We start from the raw sequence: 13,534 nt of genomic DNA on the forward strand, positions 1-13,534 counted from the left end.
AGACACAAAATGACTGAAAAAACACTGAATTACTTAAAAAAGACATAAAATGACAAAAAATACACAAAATTATTTAAAAAAAGACACAAAATTACAAATAAGACACAAAATGACTTAAAAAAACACTAAATTACTTTTAAAAAAAAGACAACATTACAATAAAAGACACAAAATGGCCAAAAAAGACACAAAATTACCAAAAAAAGACACGTTACAAAAAAAGACACAAAATTACAAAAAAAGACACAAAATTACAAAAAAAGACACAAAATGACTTAAAAAACTATAAATTACTTTAAAAAAGAAAAAAAACATTACAATAAAAGACACAAAATGGCCATAAAAGACACGAAATTACCAAAAAAAGACACAAAATCATTCAAAAAAGACACAAAATTATTTAAAAAAGACACAAAATTACCAAAAAAAGACACAAAATCATTCAAAAAAGACACAAAATTATTTAAAAAAGACACAAAATTACCAAAAAAAGTAATTAAAGGGACCTTCCACACACAACACGGTAAAGTGCCATTCATATAAAACTCACATTAAACTTTCATATCAAGGTGGGGGCCACAAAATATCATCACGAGGGCCACAATTGGCCCGCGGGCTGCGAGTTTGAGACCCCTGCTATATGACAATAAACTGAATATCTCTTTGGTTTGTGGACAAAACAAGAGATTTGAGGACGTGATCTTGTGGTTTGGGAAACACTGATTGATATTTTTCAACATTTTATTGACCAAACAACTAATCGATTAATCGTTTAAATAATCGTCAGATTAATCGATAATCAAAATAATCGTTAGTTGCAGCCCTATGAAACTTCCAGAAAAAGTCATAGACTGACTACAACTATTATACCTAAAAGTTACTTTTGACATTTGCCACAATTTACATTCATGCAGCTTAGGTGGTCTTTAACCCATTGAGGCCTGAAAAATCGCTGGACGATTTTAAAATAAGCCTCTAATTTTCTGGAAATTCTGGAAAAATTCTGGGAAAAAAAGTGTCAACTCTTCTACTAAATAATAGATTTTTCAGCCTCTGTAGCAGAAATTTTGAAATTCAAAAAGGTATTTGAGAGCTTATACAAATACTACAAAACGACGTATCCGCTTTCCAGGCTTCAATGGGTTAAAATGGCGTAGGTGTTGCACCAAACCCTTGAATCTGGAAATTGATACAAAGACCTTAATTTTGTTAATATGATCTGTTCACTCTGACGACCATCAGTGTTGTTTCAAACACACAAATTCAGCTCCTCAGCATCTTTTCAGCCAAACAATAACCTCAGTTTCTGCTTTCCTATCATTAACTGTGTCACACACAAACACGTCGGCCAAATCGAGAGCACAAAAACTCTGTTTGAAGCAGACTGTTGTGATAATAAATGATGCTCCATTATCAGATTTGGAGCTGTCCGGCGTTTTGCTTCAAAATAAATCTCAATATTGAGCTGAACTTTTTAAATTTCCTCTGGAGATCGTCTGACTTTTCCTTGGCCGAGCGGCAGCTGCTGATTCGGCTCATTGAGTGTTAAGTTCATTAACAATTATCAGTCGTCAACGTGCACAAACGCCAAGAGACATTTTCTTTGGGTCGGGCCTCGGGCAGTTTTATTACATTGATAAATTAGCTTTCAGCAGCCTTCACTCCCAGATAAATAACACAGGATACATGCATGTGTGGAAAACTGTTTCATCTTCACTGCAGAGCTCCAACTCAACGTAATGTTGGAAAAATAATGGGGATTTATTGGAAAGATTACAGACTCGAATGGTCATTAAATCCACTTTTTTTGACATTAAGTTAACTTTATTTTATTAAAGCAACAACTTTGATCAAACGCTAAACTCTATTAAACACAGAACCTCACTGGTTGATTTTTAAATCATTGATGTCCATTTTTGGACGTCCAGTTTTTGACATGAAAGCTTTAGTTTTTAGTAGCTGGATGACTTAAAGCATGAAGTGTGAAGTGGATTCTTCCAGCTGTTGGATTGTTTCTCCGCGGCGTCATGCTGTTCACACTTTGTTACAGATGCAGAGTCCGAGGCCAAAGGATGAGGTTGTGTTTGCGTCTCCGATCTCCGTCAGCGTGTTTGTGATGTTAACGAGCAGCAGATCAAACAGGACGATGACGTCAGAGTCCAAATGATGGAGCTGAATAAACAGAACATTTTTAATACTGACACAGTTTATTGTCTCCCAAAGAAATACAAATAACGTAATTATTAAAAACCTGATTATATCTATATCACAGTTAGCCTGGCTAATGCCAGACTATAATCACCAATGAGATCTAGTTAGGAGACCACCTATTCATTTCTCCGTAGAGGAGGCGTGGGTTACGATCGTCCAGAGCCGTTTATTGGGCGCTACGAATGTCTATCATAAGCATCTGTACGTAGCTCTTAGCCAATCGTATCAATTAACCCTTAATAGGGCACTCATTGAAATACTTGCAAATTCCAAATTTCGAGATTAAAGTGGCAAATCTACGAGAAAAAGATTTTTTCACTTTTTTCTCGTAAATCTGCGGCTTTTTTCGCGCAGATTTGCCACTTTAAATCTAGTAAATTTGCAACTTTTTTCTTGAAATATTACTATTATTTTTATTCATACTTGGCCCTAATATGCCGTCATAGTCAAGTTCTCCTGGTAAAAGTCACTGAAGATTAACTCTGTTTGTACGACTGTTTCTTGCAGATTTTTTTTCTAAATTTTTCATTTTTACATTGGAGGTCGAGGTCAATAAAGTTAATATTATTATATTATTATCATACTGATTGGTCAGATGTCATGGTGTCACTGTCTGTGACGTAGCCTGATATTTGCTGATTAGCTGGAAGAAATCCATGTGGTTCTACGACCAAACAGAGAGACATGGGGACCTCATTTAGATATCCACTGAAGTTACCAAATATAGTTCTTCGCCCGATAAAGGGTTAACTGTCCAACAGCTTGTGGACAGCTGTGCCGCGGAGATACCGAGTTGTGCTGCTTCCTTTATCTGGTCCTCCATCAAGGCGATCAATGGCGAGACGACCACAACGACCGGGGTCTCGCTAAACCCCATGAGCTTAGCCACTAACGGGACTACTTTGTAGATTAGGCTTTTGCCAAATCCTGTTTCTCAGCAAGGCTAAAACATCATTTTTGGTGGTGATAAAAGTAAGTAAGTAAGTAAAGGAGTGTAAAGTCAAACGTTGTTCTTCCTTTAAACTTAACTTAACTAAACTAAACTAAACTATCTAGAACACTGTCTACAGCTATATCCAAAGAGAGCTTGGCGTCCGCTGCAGCCATATTGGATCCGTAACCAAACAACAAGCTTCTGTCTCTCCAACAGTACGCGTCATCATCTCGCCGTCCCTCCATGTTCTTTGATTGGATACCAAAAGCAGGCCTAAGAATCGGCCATGGACACCATGCCGCCTTGCAGTTCGAAACAGAATCGAGCGTGCATGGCATACCCTTGTAATTGGATTTTAATTATACCGATTCAGCCATTAAAATATTGATACCAAAATCCTAAAAGAAAAAATCGCTAAAAACTTGATTTTTTCTCTTCCCCTACACTGTTACATGGATTCACAGTGTAATTCCCTGTTCAGAGGCACCACAGAGAGATGAGCTTGTAAGAAGGAGCTGATGTTGTATCTGAATGTGATATTTCCAGGGGAAACACTGACGGCAGCTGTAGTTCAGTTTATGGAACAAAGTTTTTCCTTTTTGATGAGTTTTCATGATATTCCAGTGACGCTGACGACATCGCTCTCTAAATACAGGGTCAGCTTCACCATGTCTGAGAGCTGTTAGCTGCTACCACAACAGAGACTGAACCAGAGACTGGTCCAGAGACTGAACCAGAGACTGAACCAGGGGCTGAACCAGAGACTGAACCAGGGGCTGAACCAGAGACTGACCCAGAGACTCAACCAGAGACTGACCCAGAGACTCAACCAGAGACTGACCCAGAGACTCAACCAGAGACTGAACCAGAGACTGACCCAGAGACTGAACCAGAGACTGAACCAGAGACTGACCCAGAGACTGAACCAGAGACTGAACCAGAGACTGAACCAGAGACTGACCCAGAGACTCAACCAGAGACTGACCCAGAGACTCAACCAGAGACTGACCCAGAGACTCAACCAGAGACTGAACCAGAGACTGAACCAGAGACTGACCCAGAGACTGAACCAGAGACTGAACCAGAGACTGAACCAGAGACTGAACCAGGGGCTGAACCAGAGACTGACCCAGAGACTGAACCAGAGACTGAACCAGAGACTGACCCAGAGACTCAACCAGAGACTGACCCAGAGACTCAACCAGAGACTGACCCAGAGACTGAACCAGAGACTGAACCAGAGACTGAACCAGAGACTGACCCAGAGACTGAACCAGAGACTGAACCAGAGACTGAACCAGAGACTGAACCAGGGGCTGAACCAGAGACTGACCCAGAGACTCAACCAGAGACTGAACCAGAGACTGACCCAGAGACTCAACCAGAGACTCAACCAGAGACTGACCCAGAGACTGAACCAGAGACTGAACCAGAGACTGACCCAGAGACTCAACCAGAGACTGAACCAGAGACTGAACCAGAGACTGACCCAGAGACTGAACCAGAGACTGAACCAGAGACTGAACCAGAGACTGAACCAGGGGCTGAACCAGAGACTGACCCAGAGACTCAACCAGAGACTGAACCAGAGACTGACCCAGAGACTCAACCAGAGACTCAACCAGAGACTGACCCAGAGACTGAACCAGAGACTGAACCAGAGACTGACCCAGAGACTCAACCAGAGACTGACCCAGAGACTCAACCAGAGACTGAACCAGAGACTGAACCAGAGACTGACCCAGAGACTGAACCAGAGACTGAACCAGAGACTGAACCAGAGACTGAACCAGGGGCTGAACCAGAGACTGACCCAGAGACTCAACCAGAGACTGAACCAGAGACTGACCCAGAGACTCAACCAGAGACTCAACCAGAGACTGACCCAGAGACTGAACCAGAGACTGAACCAGAGACTGACCCAGAGACTCAACCAGAGACTGACCCAGAGACTCAACCAGAGACTGACCCAGAGACTCAACCAGAGACTGAACCAGAGACTGACCCAGAGACTGAACCAGAGACTCAACCAGAGACTGACCCAGAGACTCAACCAGAGACTGACCCAGAGACTCAACCAGAGACTGAACCAGAGACTGAACCAGAGACTGACCCAGAGACTCAACCAGAGACTGACCCAGAGACTCAACCAGAGACTGACCCAGAGACGGACCCAGAGACTCAACCAGAGACTGACCCAGAGACTCAACCAGAGACTGACCCAGAGACTGAACCAGGGCCCTCTTTGAAGTGTTAAGTTAACCCATTAAGGCCTAAAGCGCCTGGGAAAAAATGCCTGGAAAACCTCTGGGCGATTTTCAAATGACCCCCTAAAACCTGAAGTTTTTCTGGAAATTCAACACCTACTAAATAATAGATTTTTCAGCCTCTGTAGCAGATAAAAATGAAATTCAAAAAGTATTTGAGAGCTTATACCCGTGGCTTTCATACGAAGTTGAATTTATTTGTCCAAACCTTCAATAAAGTTTTTTTTAAAAATCAACAAACTCAGCAAATGTTACATTTGACTGAATAAAAAATCCTATGCATAATACTAATACATGCCCATTAGCAAGATGCAAACATGATATGACCACTGGAAGAACAAGACATAGTTCTCATTAGCCTACTGTAATAAAAAAAGAAATAATTATCATAATAATAATAATAAATAATAATAATACATTTTATATATTGCACTTTTCAGGGTACTCAACAACGCATAAAGTAATATAAGACATAAACAGTCATGATTTCTTATATCATCATCACAATCAATTATTATTATTATTATTAATATTAATATATTATTAATAATATTATTATTATCTCCAGATGGCCACAAATCTGTCTGTTCTTTGGTGAAAATATGTCGTCTAAAAACATATTCCTCATCCATAAATCCCGGTCGATTGGTTCCGAGGGTTCAAAGTCCGGATCAGCAATTAAATCATCGGTGCTGTTTTCATCAGATCTCTTCCGTCACTTCCTGCTGAGCTCCTCCACTATAGTCGTCTTCCTCCATGATTTATAAGTTCTGGAAAAGTCCCATGTTGCATTGCGACACTCCCGCATGTATTCTGATCATGATTCTGATGCATTTCATTGGCCAAGAGACCGAAAATAGGTGGAAAAAAATACAAATACTACAAAACGACATATCCGCTGTCCCGGCCTTAATGGTAGAGTGACGCAACAGCGCTCCCGGTTTTAATGGTAGAAATGCGATAATGCTTTCCCGGCTTCAATGGGTTAAGGCCACTCTTTTCAGGGCCCTGGGAGAGATTTTACTTACTTTCACATCTTGACCAGTTTTGACATGTTGACCATGTTAGTTTTTGTTGTCTTGAGGAGTCTCTTCCAAGGATTTATCACTTTGAGACTCTAATGATCGCAGCAATGAAAAGCAGAGCTCGATCAATAAATCGCCCGCCGTTATGAGCTTAAGTAATAAGAAATGTCTGTCGTCTCTGCACTCACATACAACAACATGAAACCAGAGAATAGAAACAGATGTGAGTGGAGAGGTCAAGAGGCCACATGCTTGAACAACGGACCTCCTCCTAAATGGATGTTTGCAGTAGTAATTTAGAAAATATGTCCGCCAGGAGAGCAAAGTTTGATTCACTTACATGAATGCATATTTCTGCTGCGTCAAGAACTTTAAAGCCATGCAGAATGTTTAGTCCTGGTGAGATAATGGTACCGATCTGACCTGCAAATCACAACAAGTGTCCTTTTTCCAGATGAAACCCTGTGACTAATTTGTGACTAACTGTAAATCACAGGGTCAGCTGGAGGAAAGACAGACGGTAATGATGTGTAAGGGGAACGTAACATTAACATGCAGACATGAGTCGCCGCTGTAAAACAAGCACAGACACTTTCCAGGGAAAGCTGAGAGGAAACGAAACGTCCACTCTGCAGTTTTATCTGATAAAGTCATCACACACTTGATCTGCATGAAGACCTGGGAATCCAGACCAGGTGTGACTCTTTGCCCAAGTCCATGTGACTTTAATAACTAAAAATATCAAATAGAACCGTATTTTCAAACAAAACCAGGATCAAAATTTGCTCTCTTTCATCACCGCTGCTGCAAAAGTAACCTGATTCTCTGATAGAGGCTGACATGTTGCATGACAGAAATACAGGACAATAACAAGGCAACTCAAAGAAAATATTTAAAAGAAACACATGGCAATATAAAAAGACAGCCATAAATAGGATTTCAAAATAATGTATTCAAAGCCAGAGATATGCTGCAGTATGATAAAAACAACTGGTATTGCTGCTAATAGCAATAACTAATTTATGACTGATACTTTCCCACCATAACACAAATTATTTATTCAAAATATCAACTCCACATGTGGTCAATCACGACATGAGATTTTTCTTGTTTGAAGATTTTTGGATTGTTGGGAAGTTTGTCCCAAAGCACTCTGCATTTCAAATAAAGATAGCCCGAATCTGTACAGAAAACAAACTTTGTTTGAACATAATAATGACAGCTGCAGACGAGAGCGTCGATCCCATGTTGAATTAATTAGATTAAAGTGTCTCGTAAACCTCAAACGAGTTCTGCTGGCTCGGCTATAAAGGACACTTCTGAGTATCTTTAACACGGTTCTGGCGATCTTCGTTAAAGCCTGACACATGCTGCATTTTTATACTGATACCAATATTTGTAAATTCAGGAAAATCACATAACGATGTAGCGACTGATGCTCTTTATTGTGTTAAACCAAAGGAACGCAAAAACACTCTAAATGATTATTAATCTTTGCATAAAGGAGCCTTAACTGTAATGCTCATTATCCACCAGACTGAAAAAAATGATTTTTTTGGCCCTGTAATTATTATTTCAATCATCTATATAAATTCTACAAAGAAATATGAATTCAGTGCTTTTACTTTAAAATATCAGTTTTTTATGTGCTGCATTACTTAGTGATTGTTTGTTATTGTGTGTCCTCAGTTTTGTCTGTAAATTGAATCATTCGTTCCAAGTAATATTCACTAAACCAGTTCATTGGCTTCATTAGTTGATATTTCCAAGTCAAATGTAATTGAGGGACATCAGTGAATCTGAAACTACTTGTGTATTTTCATAAAAAAACAAGTGGTTCTATTAAATAAATATTACTTAGAAACAGCCTGAGGAAAGATTACAAACACTTTCTGTGTGGAAAAACTTGCCGAGGTTTTTTAAGTAAATGTCACTCCAATTTTTTTTAGTGCTGAAAGCTAAACTGCTGAGTGGATCAACAATGGAGAGATTATTCTGAGAGATTATCTGTAATAGTGATACAAAAAACTCTGTAGGAAGGTTATGTTTCACTTCCGTTTGATAGTCAGCAGGTTTACAGAAAAACTATGGACCCCGAATTCCATTAAACTTGGTGGACGGGTTTAGTAAAGGCCAGAGGTCTCAAATTCAAATTACCTGGGGGCCGCTGGAGCACAAAATGACAGAAAAAACAACTAAATTACTTAAAAAAGACACAAAAATACTAAAAAAAGACACAAAATGACAGAAAAAAACCTAAATTACTTAAAAAAGAAACAAAATGACCAAAAAAGACAGAATTACAAAAAAAGATACAAAATGACTAAAAAAACACTAAATTGCTTAAAAAAGACACAAAATGACAAAAAAAATACACAAAATTACCAAAAAAGACACAGAATTACCAAAAAAGACAAAAAAAATATTTAAAGAAAAGACACAAAATGACCTAAGAATACACAAAATTACGAAAAAGACACAGAATTACAAAAGAAAATACACAAAATTACCAAAAAAGACACATAATTACTTAAAAAAAATACACAAAATTACCAAAAAAAGACACAAAATTATTTAAAAAAGACAGAAATATTAAAAAAGACACAAAATTACCAAAAAAAGTAATTAAAGGGACCTTCCACACACAACACGGTAAAGTGCCATTCATATAAAACTCAAATTAAACTTTCATATCAAGGTGGGGGCCACAAAATATCATCACGAGGGCCGTAGTTGGCTCGCGGGCCACAAGTTTGAGACCCCTGCTAAAGGCCAAGGAACCCATTACATTTTGCAGCAGAACTGTATATAATCATTATATAATCAATCTTTTAGTGTGTAGCATCTGACATCTGACATGCTGATGGTTACTGAATCAGAATCAGAGAATCAGAATCAGAATCCTTTATTGTCATTGAACAGGGTGGTACAACCAAATTTGCCATCAACCCGTCCAAATGTCTGCGTATCTGTATGTGTGTAAGCCTGAAACCTTTGTCCTCATCAGTCCCGTCTCAGCTCTCTGGTAAACGTGATTAAGGAGCACGCTGCTGTTCCTGGCAGGACGCGGTCTTCATAGCGTTCAGGTGCTAGGATTGGCCAGGCCTCCATGCTTGTGCAAGGTGCCGAAAACACGATGTGTGCCGGTCCTTTCCACTCACCGATGTGCCACACTGACCTTTACCACTCCAAGTCAATACTCATCTAATCAGGTTGGCCAAGAAATGCAGCTGTTGGAGGAGTGAGAGAAAAATCTGATGAGTAAATGATGATGCAAATGTAGAATGAGTGCATTTTATTGTGAAAAACTGAGAGAAACTATTTCTAGACAAAATAATAAGATGAAAAGTGATTGACCACAATCACAGGTTCCTGATGATTGATTTGCGATATTACCTGAAGTCAGGAGCAATTTGGGGTTCAGTATCTTGCTCAAGGATACTTTGACATGTAGGCTGCCATGGTCAGGGATCGAACCACCAACCCTCCGACTAGTAGACGACCGCTCTACCAACTGAGCCACAGCCACCCCGTTTTTTTCCCCAACTTTTTCTGGAATCAGGGTTGTTATAAAACCAGAAATATGTGATGCTAACCTCGGTCTAAAAGATTGTTATATATTGTGACATTGCCCAACTCTAGATGTAAATTCTGTATTTGTTTATTATAAATTAGGGTTGTCAAAAGTATCGATACTCAAATGTTGTATCCGGATACGATACTCATTTTCAAAAGTATCAATAAATAATAATAACAATTATAATAATAAATAAATTATGCCCATATTACGTTAATTGACACAGTGTCAGTTAGGGTTGTCAAAAGTATCGATATTCAAAAAAGTATCAATACTAAAGCGTTGTTTCCGGATACAATACTCATTTTCAAAAGTATCGATACCTCGCCAAGGAATGTAGTTATAAAGAAAGTAATGAAAGTTATATTTTTTTATCAAGCTTGCCTAACATTGTGCACAGCATACAACCTCAAAATATTGTTCTAATTGTTATTGTTTATTGTATTTATTTATTTGTTGCACTACCTCAGACCTGAAGCTTGTTATCGTAGTTGCAGTTTCTTTTTTGCACAACTGTTTTTTTTTTATTATAAATATTTAACCTGTGGTTCTGTTCATTTTTACATGTTGCATTTTTCTTGTTCATAAAAATATTTCTGTTAAATTTGGGGGTCTTTGTTTTTATCCTGGTGGTATCGAAAATGGTATCAAATATCGGTATCGAGTTGAACATTTTAGCATGGTGACAACCCTAATTTATTATAAATAAATATATATTTTTATATTAAATCCACCAAGGCAGCCCTAACATCAGTTCTGCACTTTAAGCTCAGTAGACGAGGCCACAGATTAGTCGTAGTAAAAACTATTTGTTCGACTCCGTCAGCTAAAACTGAATGAGCCGGTGAGATCACCTCTGCCTCCATGAAATACTACCACCCTAATCTGTGTTGTCGTGTTGTCTCCACTCTCTATCGCCAGCACAGAATGTCTGACAGCATTAATCCCACTGTGACAAACTGCTTCTATAAATATTGTAGCGGTGGACTGGAGTGATACTGGTTGTGGTGGGACACCTCAAACTGAGCAACCCACCACCGCTGCTGCTGCTGCCAGACTTTCCATGAGGTCATCTCTGGCCAGAGAGCCTCTCACAGTTTATAGTTGTGCTAAGAGCCTCAAACGCTGAGCTGGAGGATGAGTTTTTATTGCACTTAACAGCGACATATAAACACTGGCCCGCTCTCAGCAGAAACTCCCCCCTGGACCCAGAGAGGTGTCATTAAAACCAATCTGGACTGATTGTATAAAAATGTTCCTTCATGTGTTCCACATCATTTAGGCTCCTTCTGTGCAGCTGAAACAGAACAAAACTCAGTGTTTGTGCTCCATCCATCACTCGCTGGGCCTCGCCGACAAATGAGGCGTCACTCCAAAGACTTTGATTATTTTCAACAAATGTGAGAAGAAGGAAAGCAGCAGACGCAGACCTGCAGCTCCCAAACACTTCAGACCTGCAGCCCCCAAACACTTCAGACCTGCAGCCCCCAAACACTTCAGACCTGCAGCCCCCAAACACTTCAGACCTGCAGCCCCCAAACACTTCAGACCTGCAGCCCCCAAACACTTCAGACCTGCAGACGCTGAGCAGAAAACACCCAAAATAAATCTCAGCAGTTCTGCAGGATTTTGGAGCTTCGTAGCATCTTTGAGCTTGTAGTTTTGGTTCAGTCTGAGTGTTTCCATCAGCAGCAGGCAGCTGTTTTCAGATAAACTCACAGTACTGAGTTCAAATGCCTCAAACCTGCATTCTTTAAAATGGCCAGCAGGGGGCGACTCCACTGGATGTAAAAAGAAGTCCAATTGTATTTGAGTCTTCTCACTTGAGATTACGTTTTTTGGTAATTTTGTGTCTTTTTTTAGTAATTTTGTGTCTTTTTTTGGTAATTTTGTGTCTTTTAAATAATTTAGTCTTTTTTTAAAATATTTTTCTGTCTTTTTTTGGTAATTCTGTGTCTTTTTTTGGTAATTTTGTGTCTTTTTTAGTAATTTTGTGTCTTTTTTAAATAATTTTGTCTTTTTTAAAATAATTTTGCGTATTTTTGGTAATTCTGTGTCTTTTTTTTGGTAATTTTGTGTCTTTTTAAGTTATTTTGTGTCTTTTTTGGTAATTTTGTGTCTTTTTTTAAATAATTTTGTCTCTTTTTTAAAATAATTTTGTGTCTTTTTTGGTAATTCTGTCTTTTTTTGGTCATTTTGTTTCTTTTTTAAGTAATTCAGTCACTTTGTGTCTTTTTTGAGTCATTTCATGTCTTTTTTTTAGTAAGTTTGTGTCTTTTTGGTCCTTTTGTGTCTTTTTCTAATAATTTTGTGTCTTTTTTGGTAATTCTGTGTATTTTTTGGTCATTTTGTGTCTTTTTTTAGTCATTTTGTGTCTTTTTTTGGTCATTTTGATACTGCCTCCAGCGGTCCCCAGGTAATTAGAGTTTGAGAGCCCTGGTCTAGAGTCTAATACCAGCAGATCAAACTGTGTGGAGTGTTTTCTTGGTAAATGTGGTGTTGATACTACTGGTGACAGACAGAATGAAATGTCCTCAGAGTGCTGCAGAGTCCTTTCCTTTGGTCCTCGTAGTATCCTTAATCACATTTCCACTCAGCAGGATGGAGGAATGTGCGTGCAGTTTACAGTTTATTCCTAATGACCTTCAGTCAGCAGCAGTTAGAGAAAAAACCTTCCAAAACATTTCATCATGCTCCGATATGTTTTGAGTTTTGCCACCATCAAAGATCATATCTGCGTGTTTTCTTTAGCGAGGTCCAGGGAGGAAGTTCAAAGCTGCTGATAAGCTGGAAGCTGTTCCGCCTTCCTCATCCCTGCAGGGGATTTCTGATGAAAAACACCACACGCTGCATTTACTTTATTTATTTTACATACCTCACCAGCAAAACCTGTGCTTTTAACTCAACAAGTTAGCTAAAGGCTCTCGTTTAGTCTTGAATTAACAAACCGTCTCTTTGATATCGTCCTCCAGGAAACTTCACACACTAATAAAGTAGGGCTTAAAATGATTGATTAATTTGTAGATTGTTTTCTAGATTAATAGTAGTAAAAATTAGCATTTACAGCTTCTCAAAGCCCAAAGTGATATGAAAAATATGTTGTATTTACCATCACAAATGATACAAATCCTCAGCTTGAACCAGCTAACAGATCAGAGCTTCCAAAGGTTTCCGTAAGAAAAAGTAACCCAAAACTTGTGTTGAAATGTTGATGTTAGTGTCAGAATCTCTTTATTCTCCATATGACATTTAAAATAAACCAGATCCTGTTAAAAACATTAAATTCTGCTCAGAGACACTGAAGACATGATTGATTCTGCTGAGACCAACGGTCACGTGACAAATATTCACTGAGAATCTGTTTACACAGAGCAGAGAGGAGAGGACAGGATGGAGACATGACAGTTCTTCAATATATACATTATGTGGACTTTTTTTTGGTAATTTCACGTTTTGTTTTGTTTTGTTTCTTTTTTTGTCATTTTAGGAAATTTTGTGTCTTTTTGGTAACTTTATATCT

This window comes from Centropristis striata, chromosome 18 (assembly GCF_030273125.1).
Source record: "Centropristis striata isolate RG_2023a ecotype Rhode Island chromosome 18, C.striata_1.0, whole genome shotgun sequence".
Taxonomy (NCBI): Eukaryota; Metazoa; Chordata; class Actinopteri; order Perciformes; family Serranidae; genus Centropristis; species Centropristis striata.